Genomic DNA, 16233 nt, shown 5'->3' on the forward strand with positions numbered 1-16233 from the left:
GCTCATACAGGCAATGATGTCAACATCCATGCTGCCACATTCTGCAGCAGTTGGAGTTTTTGGAGCAAGGCCAAAGGCAGCCCATGTAGAGAGAGTTACAATAATCCAGTCTGGAAGTAACACTGTGGCCAGGTCACCAGAGGTGGGGGGGGGCAGAGGTGAGATACGGAACCACCTGCCTGACCTGCCACAGATGGGAAAAGGCAGAGCTGGCAGTGGTGGTAATTTGGGCCGCCACAGACAAAGAGGCATCCAGGAATACCCCAAAGCTTTTCACCCCTGATATGGGCACTAATGGAGCCCTGTCAAAGGACAGAAGCCTGATCTCTGATCCCAATCCCCCATAGCCTAGGTACAGGACCTATGTCTTCAATGGGTTCAGCTTCAGAAACCTCTGTTGCAGCCATCCAGCCACAGTTTGTAATACTCCACCCAATGTCTCTGGAGCAGAGTCCAGGCAGACATCCACAAGCAGATAAAGCTGGGTGTCATCTACATACTGGTGACATCCCAGCCCAAATCTCTGGATAATCTGGGTGAAGGGGCACATGTAGATGTTAAAGAATATCAGGGAAAGAATCGGTCCCTGCAGCACACCACATTCCAATGAGTGTTGCTAAGACAGCTCTGACCCGTGCCACCCTCTGTCCCCGACTATGGAGAAAGGAGGTCAGCTACTGTAAAGTGAGCCCCTGTATCCCCATATTGCTGAGGCGGTGGGCCAACACAACTTGGTTGACCGTATCGAATGCTGTCGACAGATCAAGAAGAATCAGCAGTGCCAATCTGCCTTTATCCAAATGCCCTCCAAGTAGCTATCAGAGTGTGTGTGTCCACACCAAGCCTCAGTTGCCCCCTCCCCTAGAGAGATGCAAGAGAGTGACTACTGCCCATAGAGCTTGGTAGAGGGCTCTTTGCTAGCCAGACCTGTGGTCTAGAGCCAAAAGTGCCAGCATCGGCTACTCCTTGTCTGTGGCAGCTCCTGCTTTCCAGACACTGTGGATCCATTCCCCTACCCACTTACCATCTTCACAAAGTCCTTTCCATGCTCACTCTTGAAGAAAGTGAAAGGAGGGGGGCGCTGAACCTTCCATTGTTATCTTGTCCCCCACAATACAAGTTAAGAGAAAGTGCCATAGAAAGAAGAGACATGCTATGTCATATTACAGTACCTTTGAACTCTGCAATGCAACATGCTTTTTATGTGGAAACCAGTACCAAGATTTGTCATGTAAACAGTACACTGAAAAATGTAATTGTTTGCTCACAGGTGCACTTTAAGAAAGTATAATTACTTCTATGTTGCTTATAAGGAACACTGAAACTACATTCACCTTCAGTGCCAATAAACTGGACCTGCGTGTATCCTTCTTGCACACTTTGTGATGCAAGGCTATATTTATCACCTTGTTACTATGGCAATCTTATGTATGACGTATATTATTATGTTGGTACTTTCATTCTCTCCCTTTGTACTTGCATCAAATCCTTTTTCTCCATGACTACTAAAAGGTGTTATTAATTACTTTGAAACCTAGTCAGCCCTCCCTTTAAAGCTTTCCATATACTAATTTTAGTTAATGGCGTCACTTTTTCTAGAACTGACCATTCATGATATTTCATGCCGGAAAGTTAAGAATAAAAAGTTTTATAAAGACATGCTTTTGTTCTTTGATCACTTAAATAGTGTCAAATGCCTTTAAGGTATCCAGTTCTTGATTCAGAATACACTTTTCAGTACTGCTTTTATCTATGTAGTTTTTATTGTAGCCATAATTTTCCTTTCATTTTTTGGCTCTTAGCGTATTAACTAGGTCCCCCTTTCCCCATCAGTTCTTCGCCACTTCTGCATCCTATCCACATTGCAACATTTTATTACTGGAATTCCCCATCCCAGGATACCTGTATTACAGCTTCCCAAACTATTTTTAAAAACACATGAAAAGGTTTTTTTCTTACTTCTCTCCTAAATTATTTATTCTAAATAGTTTTTTTCAGCTCCTCTTTTTTATTTCCACTTATTGTTATACATCTTGTTTAACTTACGCTCAAGCAGACCCATTTGTTTAAACCCAAATCTTTTTCAATTGCACATCTAGCAGGTGGATATGTGATTCTTTTTTTAAGATCAAAAAGAGCATGTCCACTTTGGGTCCTCTCTAGAGAGGAAGGTAGGATATAAACCAATAAATAAATAAATATATGTTGGTGGCAGGGAACTAAACCACCTGTGGCTTACCTGCCCACAGTTTTCCCTGGAATACTATTTTCTCCCCTATGTTAAATTCTAGTATCACAGCCCAGTTGGCAGAAAGGTATACACACCACAGTTCCCATGCTAGAATGTCATTGGATTATTTGAACCAGCAGGGGGCTGGTGATTGGTCCGGGGAAACAGATATCTGGATCCTGCTTCCCATTGTTCCCAGTCTCCAAGTTCAGTCCTTAAGGCTCCAATGAGCCAGGCAGGAACTACCCACACACATAAAACAAAGTCCACATACACAACAGTCCCCAACTGGTGGACTATTTATTGTGTGTGATTTTTAAAAACTCTACAGGTTTCTGTAGAACTTTATCAAATCACACCAGCCCCCATAGCTAAGAGCCAAAGAGGGAGGAGGGCATAGGAGGGGGGCCATGATGGTCAGAGCAAAGAAGATGGAGAGGCTGGGGGCCACCCCTCTTCCTCCCCCTCCAGTGTGATTTAAATTGCATGTAAACTCTGATTCCCCTTCTACCTTTCCTGGAGCTCAGCCTGCAGTGATCAACTGCCAATTCTGAAATTCAAAAGAAGGCTGATTTGTATCTCAGCACTCCCTCCCCATTCCCCTGCTTTCCTGTGCCCTTCCCCAACTAGGAGCAGCAGGGAATGCTTGCAGCTTGTACACGCCGGCTGGGGGAGACATGTCCTAGCCTCCCCACCCCAAAAAGATTCTAGCTGCCCTTGCAGCCTGTGCAATCTAGGGGCCCCTCCTCCACCCACCTAAGCTTACTGTTCAGGATCATGGCAGTGGAAAGCAAGGCAGCACATGGAGCCCCCAGTTCTTCATGGCTGGACTAAAGGCTGCTGGGAGCAGGGGGTGAGGCTGGCTGCCCACCTACCCACCAACTTTCAGAATCTGCCTGCTCACCCACCCAACTCTGAGCAAACTTTGAGTGCTTCAGGGGAGAGCTTGCCAGTGCCCCTACCTGCTTCATGTGCTGAGGTGATCTGGGAGAGGGGTTTTGAGGGGCAAGAGGAGCCAAGGGTTGGGGAAGGGCCCGTAAAATCCACAAGGAGGCTGGGCCCTCTGGGCCCCATGGGGGACTACACGTCTGAATCACACCAAAAAGTACCCTGCTCGGATACAGATCCCTGCAACAGGAATAACAACTCAAAATTTCATCAAATCCAAAGGCACTCACAGAATATTCTAAACTTAACCCATTCCTGATACATAGCCATTTGGCTATTCCTTTTGAAAGCCATCAGAAAACAAAACATGGCTGAAATCCCTGTTATGTTTCAGTTATGAAGGTAGGGTTGCCTGGCCCTCTCCTGGCACCCACAGGAGCTTTGAAGGAAGGGCAAGGGGCAGAAATAACATCACACTATACACTGATGTCACTTCCAGGTTAAAACACCAGATGCTGTGGAATTCAACCCAAATTGTACTCTTTACCATAGAATTTTGGGAGAATTCCAGAATGTCACCTGTTCAGGTTTTCACTTAGGAGTGATGCCAATGCACAGTAAAATGTCACTTCCATGCACCCCTACATATTTCTCCAGCCAGTCTGGACATAAGGGCAGGTAGGATGGCTAAGCTGCTAGGAGGATGCCTGCCCTAAATGGGCAAATGGTAAGGCTATATGAAGGATGTGGGTCCAAGTGTTGATGAAAAATGATAAGTGGACCTTTTGTTCAAGGCTTCCTTTCGAAGTGGGATTTACCCCACCCTAGTCTGATTTCAGTGTGCATATGTTTACAGAAAACCATATATCACAAGACAGGGTTGCCACTAAAATTTTATTTTTCATTTCCCTAACTTTCCCTGACCAACATTTGTCAATTTCACTGACCCCCATTCAAATATAACCACCGGTTAAAAAATGAATAGGTCGTGTTGCGTTAATGTAAGGCTTTATGAAATGTTCCACTCTACAACTACACAAGTCTCAACTGCAAATATATTTGTCAAAGTAAGAAATTTAATATCAGCTTCTTTCGACATTAACTGCAGCAACATCTGTTTTGCAATTGCACCAAAAATCACACCAAGATACAAACTTCAATTCAAGTAAACTCTGAATGCTAACAAATGACATAACATTTTTGTTATTGTTTTAAAGATACACTAAAAATTATATAAACGTTCTATATAAAATGGTTTCTCCGAAACCACATTATGAAATTTATAGTTTTGAAATGGCAGGAATTATCAAGTTAGAAATTAGAATACAAGCAATCTGTTTTTAAAGAATGAAAATTTAAGATATAAAACTATCACTTCTACAGTTTTCTCTTTTTCTTTTGTAACTTTTAGTTTCTCATCAATTGTTTCCTCTTCCATTTTGGCTTCTTCTCTCAGTCTTTTTTTTAGCATTTTCAAGATGTTTAATTTGTCCCTCAAGTTTCTTCTTTCTTCTGAATTTCTTTTTGTTGCTTATGGTGTTTAGCCTCCAAGTGCTGTGTGTAGCATGCATGAGCATGCCTGACTGACTGCAACAGATTCCTATCAATTACAACAGATTCAACAGGGAGGGGCTGTGGCTTAGTGGTAGAGCATCTGCTTGGGAAGCAGAAGGTCCCAGGTTCAATCCCTGGCATCTCCAAAAAAGGGTCCAGGCAAATAGGTATGAAAAACCTCCGCTTGAGACCCTGGAGAGCTGCTGCCAGTCTGAGAAGACAATACTGACTTTGATGGACCAAAGGTCTGATTCAGTTTAAGGCAGCTTCATACGTTCATACGTTCATACGTTCAAGTCCTCCACAGTTCAAGACTGCATCATAAACCTGATGCTGACAGACAACAGTTTCTTCATGCAAGTTCTCAATTAACATTGACCTATTAACTGAAGCTGGGTTCAGGTAGCCGGCTCGAGGTTGACTCAGCCTTTTCATCCTTCTGAGATCGGTAAAATGAGTACCCAGCTTGCTGGGGGGGGGGGGGAGTGTAGATGACTGTGGAAGGCAATGGCAAACCACCCCCTAAAAAGTCTGCCGTGAAAACGTCATGATGCGACGTCACCCCAGAGTCGGAAACAACTGGTGCTTGCACAGGGGACTACCTTTACCTTTTATTAACTGAAAATTCACTTTCAACGGAAGCATTACCATGAGACAGGCTAAGGCACATTTTGTCAACAGTCCACAGGTCTGAGAAACTTTCGTTGGACATCAAAATACCACTGTAAAATGTATCCAGTCCAACTTCATAATTTTGTTTTGCAACACATACTTGAAATTGAGCCTTGAACTCATTGTGGGAAGGTGTGGTTAAAGCAGTGTATTGTTGCTTTGATTTTTCTGCTAATGTGTCATTGATCTGATTTGCTGATTTGCACCATCTTGAACTTCAAAGGACTTCTCTCAATCAACTTTTCAACAACAGCCACTACCATGTTTCGACACCCTAGGCAAAACTTGGCCACTTGGCATTCACTCAATTTAGTTTCTTTCAACAGCTTCTTTGCTGCAAAGCCAATGTCAACCTTGCTTCTGTCAAGCAAGTTCTCAGACAATTTCATGTCAATTGTTAACAACTGGGAACCAGAAAACACGTTTCCCAACATTTTCGATTTTATTTTTTTTCCAGACTTTAAAGCTTTATTGCAACACCAAAAACAAACAAAACAACGTGAATAACATAAAGTACATAATGATCAACATAAAAACACAACCATCCATCCTCCCCACCACCTTTCAACCATACTCCCAATCACACAAGGAGGATTGGGGGTTAATCTATTTACAGTTTCTATTATTCCAAGACCAATCCTTTGCTTTTCACCCAAAGATAAATTGGATTCCATGACTCTTTACACTTTTGTAAGTTTCCATCTTGCAGTCTTGTGGTCAGTATATCCAATTCCGCGGCTTCTAATAATTTACACATAAATTCCTCCCTGTTGGGTATTTTTGACATCTTCCAATATTTGGCATATAATATTCTTGCTATGGTGACTATATGTAATATTACTTTGATCATTGTTCTGGGTACATTATTTCTACAAATATTTAGGAGATATAATTCTGGTGAATGATGTAGGTTTATTTAAAAAAAAATTGGATCCATGTGCTAATCAAAGCCCAATATTTTTTAGCGTAGTCACATTGCCACCATATGTGAAACAAGGATCCCTTATTTTTTTTGCACTTCCAACATTTATTAGAATATTTGGGATAAATTTTAGCCAGCGTTCTGGGGTGAGATACCAGCGGTATACCATTTTATAAATATTCTCTTTGAAAACCGCTGATTTTGTTAGTTTTAGATTTTATTTCCATATTTTTTCCCACTCCTCTAACTCAATATTAAGGCCAAAGTCTCTTAACCATTTTATCCAGACCTCTTTCACCACTTCTTCTTGCATTTTGTTTTGGAGAAGCCCTTTATATACTTTAGAAATAAGTTTTTGGTTTATTTGAATTAGTAGGTCCAATTCATTTAACTTTGGCTTCTTGGGAAGCCTTTCTCCTTATCCATTTGGTATTTGACTTGACATTTTAACCACCAATCTAATTTATCAATTTCCTCCAGTTTCAAATTATTTTGGTTATCTAATAAATTTTCATAACGATCCTGGTTTTCCCAAACATAGAGGTTAGGATGGGTAGAAGCCTCTATAGGTGACAACCATAATGGTGTGTATGATTTTATGCAACGACTCATTAGCTTCTCGATTAGCTTACAAAGTTCTTCATACAAAAAGGGTGCCAATAGTTTTTGGCAGGGCTTTTTTTATAGCAGGAACTCCTCTGATGTAGCCAGTCCTCCAAGAGCTTACAGTAGGTCCTGTACTAAGAGCCCTGTAAGCTCTTGGAGGATGGACTACATCAGGGGTGTGTGGCCTAATATGCAAATGAGTTCCTGCTACAAAAAACCCCATGGTTTTTGGTTTTGAAACCTTTGTAGAAATGTCTCACAATCTCCAGCAATCATTTTCATGAAAGCCATTTTGCACTTCATGAGTGGATCTTGCCTTGCAGCTTTTATAGAAATTGCAGGTTTACTGTGGAGGAGTTTTGCTTCTTCCACATATTTCTAGATGTTGTCAAAAACAGTCCTAGCTCTATCAAGACACTTAACATTCTCCAACCATGTAGTGGAGCAAAACTTCAGGGGAAATAGTGTGCTTCCAGTCATAACAGTGTATGATGCTCTCCTAGCTGGGGAATCTTTGAACAGAGAATACATGTTGTGCAAGACTGAATTCAGGTCCCATTTTACTGCTTGCAATTCTGTTTTAAAAGACCCATGTACAACATGAAGGCTACAAGTTCCAAATTCAATCAATTCTTTTCCTCCTTTACAGTTGGTTGGTTTTAATTTCTTTTAGTTTTCTCAGAAAAAGGTGATTTACATTTTGCCCATCCATAGATACTTGTAATAATTTTGCAACTGATAAAGAAGACATGCCTTCTTGAAACTTCTGAAGGTCTTCAGCAGTAGCAGTTTGAAGAAAAACACTGATTAGATACTGTGTGGAAACTTTATAACAGTACTCATCCCAAAAACAAACCATTAAATCCATCTGTCCCTTTTGAACCACCTTATTCAAAGCTTCATCAAAACAGATAACACATGTTTGGCATTGGAACTGCAAGCAGTAAAATGGAACCTGAATTCAGTCTTGTGCAACATGTATTATCTGTTCAAAGAAGGGCATCATACACTGTTATGACTGGAAGCACACTATTTCCCCTGAAGTTTTGCTCCACTAGGTGGTTGGAGAATGTTAAGTGCCTTGATAGAGCTAGGACTGTTTTTGATAACATCAAGAAGTATGTGGAAGAAGCAAAACTCCTCCACAGTAAACCTGCAATTTCTATAAAAGCTGCAAGGCAAGATCCACTCATTTTGCTTTCATTTTCATGAAAGCAAAATGGCTTTCATGAAAATGATTGCTGGAGATTGTGAGACATTTCTGCAAAGGTTTCAAAACATGTGGAATTCACTGCCACAGGAGGTGGTGGCGGCCACAAGCATAGCCACCTTCAAGAGGGGTTTAGATAAAAATATGAAGCACAGGTCCATCAGTGGCTATTAGCCACAGTGTGTGTGTGTGTGTGTGTGTGTGTGTATAAAACATTTTTTGCCACTGTGTGACACAGAGCGTTGGACTGGATGGGCCATTGACCTGATCTAACATGGCTTCCCTTATGTTCTTATTGTTTCAGCTGTTTCAGTAAAAGATCAGAGAAATAGGGTGCCAAGCCAAAAGCAACAACATGTATTGCTCTTGTTTTTCCAAGATGAAACTGTTGAGCTATCTGGCTATATGAGAACATTCGCTTTAATAATTCACTGATGTTGTTACAAGAGTTGAATGACATCTTCTTCATCATCAGTTGCAAAGCCCACAGGCAATCTGCTGTCCTGACACAGTCCTTGATTACATAAGCAGTCATACTAGTTTGTGTGGTGGGTAATTCTTTGCCATTTTCATCACTCTGATCATGTTTTCCAGTTTTCGCAGGGGCTGTCTCTTCACTCTCTCTGATTTTACTATCTGAGCTTGTACTTGGCTTTGAACCTAAACATATTGCAGTTGACTGTTGACTTGATTTAATTTTTAGGTTCTTCTGATGTAATGGTCCTTGTGCATGAGACTCCACAGTTCTAATTCCCATATTACTTAGTTCAAAGGTTTTGTAGCACACTTTACAGTAACCTTTGCATTTGTCTCCAGTAACTGGTGATATCCACGGAACGAAGTCAGGATGAAGTTTGAATAGCTACTGCATATTAAAAACTGTCCTCTTAGAAGCCATCTGCAAAATGTGGTTTCAGATACAGCCATACAAAGAATCACCTGCCTGACACCATGATGTTAGAAGATTTGTTTCTGGCAAGTAAGAACATTCCAATGCCTGGAAAGTTTCACTTTCACTTTCTGGTTCCAGAAAGTGCAATGAGCAGAACAGCAGCAAGAAAGGAGGTGGAGTTTCTGCAATCTAGAGAAGCAGACAACCCTCATTTGCAACCTTTATGCATGGGAAAAGTCAGGAAAGAGGAAGAGAGAGCTGATACTCTGTAAACTCCAGCAGGAACAAGCAATCACATTTGCAAAATTTACTTTGCATGGTGCAGAGTAGAAAGTGCTATTTGTCTGTGAAATCCAACAGCAGCAAAACTCATTTACAACTCTGTGGTGGGTTTAGCAGGAGACAAAACGTCCATTCCATACACAAGCATAACCCAAAAACATGCTTATCTTTATATGTAAGTGTTGTGTATGTGGACGAATGTTGTATAGCATTATTAGTGTTCCTGCCTGGCTCATTGGAGCCTTTAGGACTGAGCCTGGGGACACAGGAACAATGGGCAGCAGGATCCAAATCCCTGCTGCTCTGCTTCAATCACGGGCCCCTTGATAGTTTGAATGATCCAGTGGTGTCCTAGCGCAGGAACCTGGAACGGTATATAGTTGGCCCGGTTGGCTCAGTTAAGCAGTCTTCTTAGTTACTGGTTACTATGCTGTAACTCAATAAAGAACTATGATCACTGCAACCACATCTCCTCTCTGCATTGAACCCACTATATTATAGTAAGTTAAATGCAGTACCAGGAGGTAGGGATGAAAACAGTTAAATGCTTAAAGTTTGTATATTGCTAAACATTTAAACTAGCCTTGCTTTGCAAATGCTACAGGCAGACCTTGGAAATCATGCAGGGACAGAGCTCAACAAACACATCAGGCTGATTGGGGATGGAGCTGAGAAAGGGCATCATTAAGTTTTACTTGTATTCTACTTCTTCTCTATTCCAGTTGCCACAAGAACAAATCATGCTCTTGCAGCAGCAGGTCAAAAATCCACTGCTTGCTCTAAATATATTTTAATCACAATTTCCCTGACTTTCCCTGACCAATTTCCATTTCCCTGACTTTCCAGAAAGTGGCAACCCTGCAAGAATAATTTAAGCGGATCTATAATAATTCATTAATGGCTTTCCCCTGAAGACAATTCTCCATGTAGCTTCCATTGCTGCTTTAAGCTCCTCTGCAGTAGCAAGGAGATCCCTGAAGCACTTTCCCTCACATTTGCTTGCATTATTTAATTTAAAACATTTCTATGCCAGCTTCCCACCCCAAAAGGGGTCTGCAAGGCAACAAACATTAAAACAGCATGTAAGGGGTATCCCCTGAGGCTAGTGGGGTATCCCCTGAGGCTATTTTTTTCAGCCAGCATTGGTTTCCACCAGGAAGAGATATAAATCACTTTCAGGTATGGAGGAAAACTGGACTTTATAAACTAGGTGACATTATTCTCAATAATTCCATACTTCCTAAATTACAACTTGAACTTAAATACTCCACTCAGATCCCCTGGATTTTATACCACCAGATCCACTTTGCAATTCATAGTTCTAAGATCTTAACTCAACTACAACGCCCACCAACAGTCTTTGAGAAGTTAATACATAAGAAAACAGTGACATTAAGAGTTATAACTATTATTTTTAACCTTCTTGACCAGAAAACTTGGGAAGAAGTTTCCAATCAACAAAAAGCTTGGCAAAGGGACATTGGAAAAACTCTAAGTACAGAACAATGGAATTCAATATGGTCCTCTTCCATGTTTAAAACTTATTAATTGAATGTCAAACTACAAAATTATGTTTTCCAGGTGGTATATGACTCCACACAAACTGTTTTAGCAAAAACAAAATCAACTCCCAATTATTGGAAAGGATGTTTACAGACGGGCACATTTAGTCACTGTGGGTGGGATTGCCCTAGAATTCAGGTTATTTGGAAAGAGGTTATTCAGATTATAAACAATATCTTAAATTGTTCTCTTCCTCATACTTCTGAGTCAATCCTGCCTAATCACTGGCCAACCTTAAAGCTTCCTCAACTTAAGAAAGAATTAGCTCTGTTGTTGCTGCTAGCTGCCAAAACTGTAATAGCAAGGTACTGGAGACAAAACAAGATACCTACGACACAACAATGGTGTGGAAAAGTATGGGAAATAGCTGCACTTAACAAACTCACTACACAAATATATGTGGCTGAAGTTCCAATGAGGAAGAATGAGTTCTTGGAAAGATGGTATTCCTTTTTTGAATATGTTAATTGTAATGATAATGTTATATGTAAGATTCCACAAAAATATATCAAGTTTTCTTTCTACTGATAATATGGAAAAAATGATATACTGTCTAGGAAAATTGACTTTGAGGTCATAATGATCTGTAATGCTGCATTGCCAAGTACTGCAACTGTTACTGTATTTAAGTGTTAATTTATGGTTTTTACTGTGTTAATGTTTAAGGAAAAATAAAAAAATGGAGACAAAAAACCAGCATGTAAAACGATGAATATGTAGAATAATTCAATAAAAACATACAAACACCCATAACACCACAACCAGGGAAGAGGGCCAATAACAGTTATTGGGGATATGTCAAACAAAGCAAAACAGAGCCTTTAATTGCTGGCAAAAAACAATAGTAAAGGGAGACAAATGAATGTCAGGATTGGAGTTCCAACATTTTGGCACCTCATGCCTTTCTTGAGTTGCCACCCATCTAGCCTCAGACAGCAGGACCCCTGAAGCAGAGCCTTTGCAGATGACCAGAATGGACAGGTAGGCTCATAAGCAAAAGTGATCCTTCGGGTATGCTGGCCCCAAGTCATATAGGCAGGGCTCTAAAGGTCACTACCAGCACCTTGAATTGAGCCCAGAAGTAAATTGTAAGCCAGTGAAGATGGAACATGACTGAAGTGATCTGGTCGCTACAACCAACTGCAGTCAACATTCTGGCTGTAGCATATCAACTGAAGCTTCTGGACAGCCTTCAAGGGCAGCCTCATATAGAGCATATTGCATTAAAAAGGTAAAGGTAGTCCCCTGTGCATTAGCTACTACTATTTCCTCCCCCAGCCACCATTTTCTGCTCCAGAAGGGCTTAATTTTTAATATAAAATCACAGGGGTAGCCAAACTGTGACTCAGTAGTCACATGTGGCTCTTTCACACATATTGTGTGGCTCTCAAAGCCCCCACTGCCCCATTGCCTGGCTTGGAGAAGGCATTTATAGCAAAAGTTACTTTGTTTCCACCTCTTCCTCCCCTCCATCTATTTGCTTTCTTTCCAGTTTTCTTTCCACCTTTTCTTCCTTCTTTGCGGCTCTCAAACATCTGACGTTCATCTCTTGCAGCTCTCAAACATCTGACATTTATTCTATGTGGCTCTTCCATTAAACAAGTTTGGCCACCCCTGATATAAAGCTTCCAAGAGTTCAAAGTGCTTCACATGCATTATCTTGATGTCCAAATAACGCCCCTGTAAGGTAGGCTGGAGACCACCAAGGAAGATTTTGCAGAGGATGGCAATGGCAATCCACCGCTGCTTAATCCCTTGCCATGAAAAAGCTCTATGGCAGGATGGCCAAATGGTGGCTCAGGAGCAGTGCTCCCTCTAAGCTGTGGAGTCTTGTGAGCAAAAATTCTACTTTGTGAGCTACTGGCGTTAAAGTTGTGAGCTACTGCATTGGTTAGTTTGCTCTAAGGCCATTTTTCCAAAGACAAAAATGGGTGAGCCGGAGGCTAAAAAACTGTGAGCTAGCTCTCAGTAACTCAGCTTAGAGGGAACATTGCTCTTTCACACATATTGGATGGCTCTTGAAGCCCTTACCACCCTGTCAGCCAACTTCGAAAAGGCATTTCTCTCTTTTCTCCATTTTCAATATATTTTATTCAGTTTATGATAAAAGGAATAGGGAGTGCAGAAAGGAAAGGAGAAGGGAAGGAAGAAAGTTAATTATCATTTTCTGAATCATAAGTCTATAAACTATTATTCCATTATTTCCAAAATCAAACTTATAAAGTATGATTATTCTGTTAATTTGCACATAATCTTATAATAATGCCAGGATAAAAAGCAATATGCAACTTTTATAAAACAAAGATTAGATTGATACATTCAACCAGTCATAAAATGGTTACCACATATGCTTTACATCTTTCGGAGACTTGCCCTTCAAAAGAGATGAAAGTGAATCCATCTCCGCTACCTCAAGGATCTTATCTATCATTTCTCTCTTTAAATCACTTCTCCAAGCCAGCCAGTGACTTGGAGAATGCATTCAAAGTTGCTTTCTTTCCACCCCTCCCTCCTTTGCCCCATTGATTTTCCTTCCTTCCTTCCAACATCTGACGTTCATGTGGCTCTGAAACATCTGACATTTATTCCATATGGCTCTTTCATTAAGCAAGTTTGGCCACCTATGTAAAATCATAACACTGTAGCAATATATTGCAACTATGCACTAATACCCAACTTTATTTTTAAGTACATCTCAAGTGCTTTTCGTTACAATATTATAAACGTAAATGTGTCCATAACAAATAGAGTACAACATCATGTGGATGCCCCCCAAAGCAATGCTATGGTAAGGAAGCCAAAGCAGGAAGACATGCATGTGGAAATAGCCCTTGTTTCCTTTGTAACTTATAAACTTACTAAGCCATTTAACAGTGCACATTCACAATGAGAAGAGGATAATTTGCAGAAATATTGTCAAACATAAAACTTTTTTGTTACCAGGGCTTTTTTTTTTAGAAAAAGCCTAGCAGGAACTTATTTGTATTTTAGGCCACACCTCCAGTTGCCAAGCCAGCCAGAATTGCATTCCTGCTCAAAAAAGTACCATATCTGCTTGTTACAAATATCAGCCAAAGTACCATATCTGCTTGTTACACAGTAGAACTTTATTAAAAGAGAGGGGGGAAAGGAACCACAACCCAGACTTATCCCAGAGTTAAAATATAATAATTAGAAAAATCACATTGAAGAACATTCATGATTTCCTTACCTGATTCCTGTGAAGAGCAGGCAGATAATTATCAAGAAGCGGAGGAAGTGTAGTTTTTTTGTAAAACTGAGAGCAGACTGCCATATTTCATTACTGTTTCACTAGTAAGGGGTTGTAAAAGAAAAGATTTTTTAAAAAAACACATTGTAGAAAGAACAATATTACAACATCTTATTATGTTAAAACTGCAGGTCTCTTAAATCACCATAATGAAGGAGAGATACATAAAGCTTTCTCTTCTAAACTGACATTTTATTAACCTGAGCAACTCAGTCCTCAAAGTGCTGCACCAGCACAAACAGATGCTTGGTTTAAAAACATACAAGATGCTGCCTGGGAATCATAGTCTTGGATTTTACTAGGCAATTATTCACACGTTAATAAGTCAGACAACCCTCTTCATAAAATTACATTTTCCTTCAAGTAAATATTGAACTCTCTTCAGGATTATTCTCCTCTGAGCAGAATTTGACAAAAGACCGTTCTTGTTCAAATAAGCTTATTCAACAGAATAACCAACTTTATCAAACTAAACACATTCTGTGCCACAAATACTGCCCTTGGCTTTCCAGTATAATGCATTATTAATGCCTACTGCCATTACTATGAACTGGGGATTTAAAAAAATGAAATAGCTTAAGTGTTTCCATTTTTCTTTTTCTTCCTCAAACTTGAAATATTCACATACACTGGCTTTGTGTCAAATGTTTCTGAATCCTACATATTAAGTCATCCATAAACTCAAGGTGTAGAGTGTAATTTCCCCTCATTGCACATTAAAAATCACTGGGCAATACTACTTTCTTATTGTCCACATCTTAGATACTTATAGTCTTCCATCAGTGTAGTAGCTAAACCCCTGGTTTTTATATATAGAATACACAAATTCAAATTCTCTCAGTCCCTACCTCACAGGTTGTCTGATGTGGGGAGATGAAGGGAAAGGAGATTGTAAACCACTCTGAGATTCCGAGTGAAGGGTGGGATATATAAATCAAATCTCTTCTTCTAAAATGGCTGCCACAACTTTCCTTCAGTCACATAGTGAAGATCCCTGTGCTACTGTAGCAGCTGCTGCCAAAGTACCACTTTTAAAATCTTCATAGTCAATCAAATCTCCAATGACCAATCAGGAGCCTTACTGGGCAAAAGTCACACCAGGCTCCACCCACTTTCTAAAAACATTTGGATGGCACTAGGAAAGGTATCAGCAGCACCATGGCACCCACTAGCACCAAGCTGGGGATCCCCTGGCCTAGACAGTGTTTGTTATCTCAAAAGCCTTCTCTTAATAAGTGCAGAATTTGAGAACTCAAAAAAGAGTTTATTTTCCAAAGTATATCTTGGACAACAGCAATTCATGTGCCTGTGAACACTTTCTGTACCAGGCTGGCCTTACAATGTTAGATAACTGTGGCATATGTACGAGATATAACTCTGCTGCTTTGTACACTTTTATATGTGCTGAAAAGATAGGAACCTTCCCCCACTGGCCAAGGCATAGGTAGGCTGAACTCTCAACAGAGAATCTTCACTGATAAAATCCTGATCTTGTAAGGATAATTGTATCCCCATTACTTCATCATTCCCCCTTGATTTGGGAGAACAGAAGCCTATGAACTGCTGACGTGTCCTAGATCTTTTCTCATGCCAAGATCAGGAGTGACACGGAAGCAGATTGCCAAAAGGATTTCTGCAGCTGGAAAAAGGAATAATTTTCTACAAGTTTTTCCTTCCCACTGCAGACTTGACTCATTCTGTTCTGAGAGAGGAGTCCATGGTCCCCCAGGAGTAGCAATGTTGGGGGTGGGGCAGCATTTTGGGCTACAACAGGATAGGTGGATGTATGAAAGCTGCACTTTGCTGACAGAAATTCTTCCATGAGAGGAAATGTTTGATGGAATCCAAGCCACAGTTCCCCCTTCCTCTCTTTTATCAGCAAAACAATCTTATAAGATACAACTGCCTGCAAAAGAGTCTGACCCTAGTCAAGATATTGCAACAGAATGGCTCTGTTTTAGAAATTTGAGAAACAGTGAGCTAAACTTGGAGACTGCCTTTAGCAGCCTCACAACCACAGATCTATTCCACCTTATTGCCTTCACATCCTGCTTGTGAAGGCATCTTGCAGGTTACTGTTGGAAAGGTGATGCTGGGCTACAGGGCCGGATTAACAAATAGGCCAAGTAGGCACCGGCCTTTG

The sequence above is a fragment of the Heteronotia binoei genome, chromosome 1 (genome assembly GCF_032191835.1).
Source record: "Heteronotia binoei isolate CCM8104 ecotype False Entrance Well chromosome 1, APGP_CSIRO_Hbin_v1, whole genome shotgun sequence".
In the NCBI taxonomy this organism is placed as follows: domain Eukaryota; kingdom Metazoa; phylum Chordata; class Lepidosauria; order Squamata; family Gekkonidae; genus Heteronotia; species Heteronotia binoei.